The following is a 6,273-nucleotide window of genomic DNA, read 5'->3' as shown; positions in this document are numbered from 1 at the left end:
GCCACCTTCATGGGGCAGCCCCCACTGGTTTGCAACCGAGCCGTGGCTCTTCCATATGTTCAGGTGCCACTGGGGCAGTTTTTCCTTAGGAAAAACACATAATAAAAAGATCCAATTGTGTTTTAATCGGCCATCAGTTAATCCATAGTTACATGCTCCCAAAAGAATTATAAGACAAGGTGTAAAAGGAGAAATGAAGAAATGTAGACAAGAGAGCCTTACAAAAAGAGGAACAGAGAATAGAGAGAGAGAAACTGACAGAAATATGAGAACAACAGTCAAAACTGCTATTGCCAGTGCTGTTGCTCCCACCGGCAGCACCATCACCATTTTTGAGTATTAACTATGGCCTCAAACCTAAGGGCAGTTGTCCCTCCAGAACAGAGCCCTGGCAGCCCTCCACACACCTCCTGGGAGGCCTGTGAAAATCCCTATGAAACTGCCATCTTGTGTGAGCATGTCTCAATCACTCAACTTCCCATCTTAGCTTTTAGCTATTTTTTTTTTAATTTGTCCATCCTCCTAGTAGACTCAAAGGTCCTTGACAGTAGAGTCTAAAGTTTGGCTATGCATCCTAAATAAAGCACTGGACCTGACCCATTTTAAGTTCTCAGACATTGTTTACAACATGAATGAATGTGTTCTAAATGGATAAATGGATGGATGGTTGGATGGTTGGATGGATGGATGGATGGATGGATGCCGGGGCACTCTAATCTTCACGCTAGTCCAATGAGTTAATGTTAATCTCCTTGCACAAATGAGGACAGTAGTGCCTAGAGAAACCCAAGTTTCTTTACCCTGTGAAATAGCGTCATTCAAAACAACTCATATTCTAAGAAACAAAGAGGAACAACCATTAAGAGAGATTTGGGGGGCAAATGAATGGGGAAAGAGGAAGAGGATGGAGAAGTTGAGGCAGAACTAAAAGGGGGTTCTTCTTGGTGCCCTTATAATAGAGGACAAGGCTTGGCTTTGTTCAAAAAATGAGTAATAAAGTCTGGGGTGAGCCTAAGCCAGAAATGGATGACATCATATTAGCATAGAATCAGGAGTTTAAGAGACTCTTAAATCCTATTTGGCTCTGACAGCAGGTGCACTGGGGTTGAGGATTTGCAAACTGGCCAAGGTCATCCCTGGTAGTCCTAATGCAAAGTGAAAGTCAATAGAGATTTGATAAATAAACAGAAGTGCTCAGAGATTCTGGTGTCCGCATTAAAAAGACGAAAGTAGTGAAGCAGTTTTGCTTGAATGAGGCCAGAGCAATCTTGCTCTTAAAGACATAAGCCCCATGGACCCTGCTTGCCATAATTTTCAGAGTAATATGATTTTTGACAAATTCATTAAGCAATAAGACATGACAGACTGTAAATTGCTTCACTGTTAATTTATGTCCACGATATTGTTAGGCATCAAGCCAAAGTTTGGTCCTATCTGAAGGCAAAGATATAAATTGTCGTTGTATAACCACAATCTGGAATGCTTTGTGAGGATCAGAGAATTATCGAACACTAGAATCCTCCACATGCAGAATTAGGATCCAATCCCTTACCCAGGCATCAGCTTCCACTGAGTGCCCACTTTGGAACAGCTATCTCCCTTGAAGAGAGTTTATCAGAATGTCAGGAACACAGATAGCTTGCTTTCTATAAGTAATAAACCCTGCACTGAAGGTAAGATGCCAATACCTTGGGAGCACAGAAAAAAGGAGTGATCAGCTCTAGAGCAGTAGGAATGAGAGCAGAGAATCAGAGAAGGCTCCAAAGAAAAGATGACTTTTGAATTGCATCCTAAAATGAACACAGACATCGCTCAAGTGGAAAAGGATGGAAGTCTGACACGGGAAAATCTCGCAGAGGCACGAAGATATGGTGTGTTCAAGGAGCTTGAATAATTTGGTGCAACTGTAGCTCAGTATGCATGGAGGAGAATCATAAGCAGGTTACATAGCAAGAGCATAAGTTTGGATCAAGTTGAGAAGCCTTGTACTCCATGCTAAATATCTAGGAGTTTATTCAACAGAAGGGTCTCTGCATCTCCATTGCCACTGCCATGTTCAAGCCATTACTGTCACACTTAGAGAATGACAACTCCCATCAAGAATGATGCCTGGAACCATTCATTAGTTCACATTATAAACCCTGAGGCTAGTACACTATTCCAATAATTTAGGCAGTAAACAATGATAAAAAGGATAATGGCTAGTATTATTGATTGTCATTGTCAGAGTCACTTTTGGGAGTTATTCTGATCAGTCTGGAGAACTGGGTTAGAACACCTCTCAAGAGCTACTTTTAGAGGAGAGGTTTTCCAAGCCTATTTTCTCATAACCCAAAAATAAAAGAAAAAACAAGTTTAGACCTCTTCCTTTCTGTCTAAGCATCTAGGGAAAGACGAAGGGAAGACCTGGGTGTTGGACAATATAAATCTCCACTCCATCAGCCTTATTCCCTATTTATTCAGCAGAGCCCTTTCCACACACCCTTAGACTGAATCAACAGATCCAACCCCATGAACTTGATCCTCCTTTCAGTTTCCTCTAGGCACATCCAAGGAAATGGAAAGAAAGAAGAAGAAAGATAATCTCTTGAACAAATAAGTTTGGGAAAACTGGACAGCTACATGCAAAAGAACGAAACTAGATCACTTTCTTACATCATATGCAAAAATAAACTCAAAATGGATTAAAGAGATAAATGTAAGACCTGGAGCCATAAAACTCCTGGAATAAAACATAAGCAGTAAGCTCTTTAACATCAGTCTTAATAATATGTTTTTAGATATGTTTCTTCAGGCAAGGGAAACAAAAAAGCAAAAATAAACAAGAGGGACTATATCAAACTAAAAAGTTTTTGCATAATGAAGGAACCTATCAACAAAACCAAAAGACAAACTACTAAACAAGAGAGGATACTGACAAATGATATATCCAATAAGGAGTTGGAAATATACAAAGTGCCCATAAAACTGGAAAACAAAACAAAACAAAAACCTGATTAGCAAATGAGCAGAGGATCTGAATAGGCATTTTGCAAAGAAAATATACTATATATTCATATACTCAACATTACTAATCATCAGGGAAATGAAAATCAAAATGACGATGAGCTACCACACCATACCTGTCAGAATGGCTATTATCAAAAGACAAGATATAATAATTGTGGACAAGGATGTGGAGAAAAGGGAACCCTGGTGCACAGTTGATGGGAATGTAGATTGGTACAACCAGCATGTAAAATACTAGGGAGATTCCTAAAAAAAATAGATAGATAGATAGATAGATAGATAAATAAATAAATAAATAAATAAATAAATAAATAAATAAAAGAATGAAACTACCATACAATCCAGCACTGTCACTTTGGGATATTTACCTGAATAACATGAGAACACTAATTTGAAAAGATATATGCATTTCATGTTCATTGCAGTATTATTTATAATAGCCAAGTTATAAAAGCAAACTAAATGTCCATTGATAAATGGATTAAAAATTATAGTATATATACAATGGAATTTTACTCACCTATAAAAAAAGAATGAAATCTTGCTATATGCAACAGTATGGATGGACCTAAGGGATATATGCTAAGTGAAATAAGTCAAAGACAAATACTGTATGATTTTACTTATATGTTAGATCTAAAAGACAAAACAAATGGACAAACAAGAGAAACAGAGCTGAGAACAAACTGGTGGTTGTCATAGGGGACAGGGTTGGAGGAACAGGTGAAATAGGTGAAGTAGATTAAGAGGCAAAAATTCCAATTATAAAATAAATAAGTTACCTGTATGTAATGTACAGCATAGGGAATATAGACAATACTACTTCATATTGTAACAGATGGTAACTAGACCTATCATGGTGATTATTTCATAATGTATAAAAATGTCAAATTACTATCCTGTATGCATGAAACTAATGTATTATTTTATGCCAATTTTAATTCAAATAAATAAATACATACTGACATACATACATAGGCATGAAATTGCAGGAGCTGATTTCTGACCAGTAGCAACAGAATTGAGAGACTTATATTCTGAAAAGTACCAGGAGACCTGGGTTTTATTCCATCCTCTTACTAGTCCTACGGCCTTGAGAAAAGACACCTCACCTGTCTGGGCTGCTATGGGAATTCAAATGAGATCATACATGTGAAAACTTTTGGCACAGAGGAGGCTGTCAAAAGACGTTTTCAAATCTGAAACTATACTCAGCTAGGATGGATCTTAAGAAATAAACAACATTCATAGAGGAATGCCCAACATGTTGGAAAAGGGAATAAATTCAATGCAATCATCAGCATGATCTCCTGGCATGGTGGGGTGATTTTTAGTACTTTGTCCAGTTATTTTCATCCCCTAGAGACCTTTTATCAGTTCCCATTCTATATTGATACTGTTGGTGAAGTTGGCACACTTTATTTGTCTTCTTCAAGAAACACAGTGAGACAGCTCCCAGGAGGTGGAGGGAACTTTTGTTTCATGTGAATCTAGCTATGTGTGAAACACACTGAGTCCTTGGGGATTCCTGGCATGATTTAGATGTTCTTCGCCTGCCCACTGCAGGAGGCTGTATACAGAAAAGGTATCCTGTCACCTCAGTAACTAACGGGAAGCAGACAAGGTGCAGTAGAAAGAATGCTGGCCTTGGTCTCCAGAGGTCTGGGTTCAGAAGCTCAGCTCCGTCCATTGGGAGACCTTGGGCAAATCAACTTTTCTGAGTTTCAGTTTGTTTGTCTAAGTGTAAATAATGGCACCTACTATTTGGGATTATTTCTTGACTCAAATGATATAACTTATGTGAAAGCACTTTATAAATTGTAAAGTGCCAACAACCGTGAGTGGGTGTTATGACTCTCATCACTGCTATTTATGGTGATGGAGTGTATAGGCTTTGCTGCCCGTTAAATCTTTCAATCCCCATGTCCCCATTACCCCTGGCTACTGTCTCTATCATTCAGAGTCACTGCAGGAGAAATGATTCATTTCCAGATGGTTCAAATGGGGAGACTCTAATGAAGCCCCTATTTAGAAAGGGGTGGGTATAGTTAAGAGAATAAACAAAGGATGGTGAGGTGCCAAGAGGCCAGCAATATCTGGAAGCAGTTACCCCGTGCTATGGCCTCAGGGACGAAGCAAGTAAGTCTTCTACCAGAGCACAGTGAGCACTATAGCCCTAAAGAACGAGGGGCTGCCCAGAGGTAGACAGCTATTGCCAGATGTGGGACACTAAAACAGGAAAGATGTCTCTTTCCTCCTGCCCACCAATCTCCCATTGGCTGGAGGCAATCAGAAGGCAACCTGCAAGGGACCCTAACTGATGCAATTCACAGGGTTAGACTCTCAAAGACTTGGGTCTTGGTGGCCATTTGTTACTTACCTTCTACTCTTCACAATGTTTTGTGCATGATATCTAGGCAGCAGCATAGCTGGTGATGATGAGCAGGATTTTGAGTCTACAGGTTTGTGTTCAAATTCTGACTCTCACTTACTAGCTATGTGACCTTAGGCAAATTTTGTTAACCTTTCAGAACTCCAGTCAATCACAGGATAATAAGAGTTATCAACTCCAGTAATACAGGTAAAACATTTTACAAGGTACATGGTAAGCACACCATAAATGTTATTGATGTTGCTGTTTTACTTTCCATAGACTTATTATCTATGCTCCCCTCTCTCCCAAACCTTCGCAAGAAATCTCTCTCCATGGAAACCACACCCTGTTACATCTTTAACCTGTTTTTCCTCACTGAAACCTAGATCTCCCTGATAATCTTTTTTATTTGACATCTTGGCCGCATTGATACTGGTGGTCATTCCTTTCTCCTAGGGAAGCCTTCTCTTGTGTTATCAACTCCTGGTTTTCATCTAGTTTTGATAGACTATGTGCAAAACTGATTTTCTTTCTCACAAAGCATGCTCCTTCTCTCTTACTTTAATTAATGATACCACATCACCCAATTACTTAAATCTGGATGTCTCACCTCTTACTCCTTATAACCAATAAATCATGGAGTTTCATACATTAACCTCTAAAGTATCTCTAGAATCCATCTACTCTTCTCCATCCTCAAGAACATTGTGTTTGTGTGAACCATCAACATCTCTTGGCAACTTTATTGCAGTAACTCCCTAACTGGTCTCATTGCCTCTTGTCTTTCTTTCCCTACCCATTCTTCACACTGTAGTCAAAAAGATCATTCTAAAGAAAACACTTTCTCATATCAGCAGCCTTATTAAACACCCCCCACCCTGTGATTCTCC

The sequence above is a fragment of the Prionailurus viverrinus genome, chromosome C1 (assembly GCF_022837055.1).
Source record: "Prionailurus viverrinus isolate Anna chromosome C1, UM_Priviv_1.0, whole genome shotgun sequence".
NCBI lineage: Eukaryota > Metazoa > Chordata > Mammalia > Carnivora > Felidae > Prionailurus > Prionailurus viverrinus.
This window is presented reverse-complemented; position numbering follows the sequence as displayed.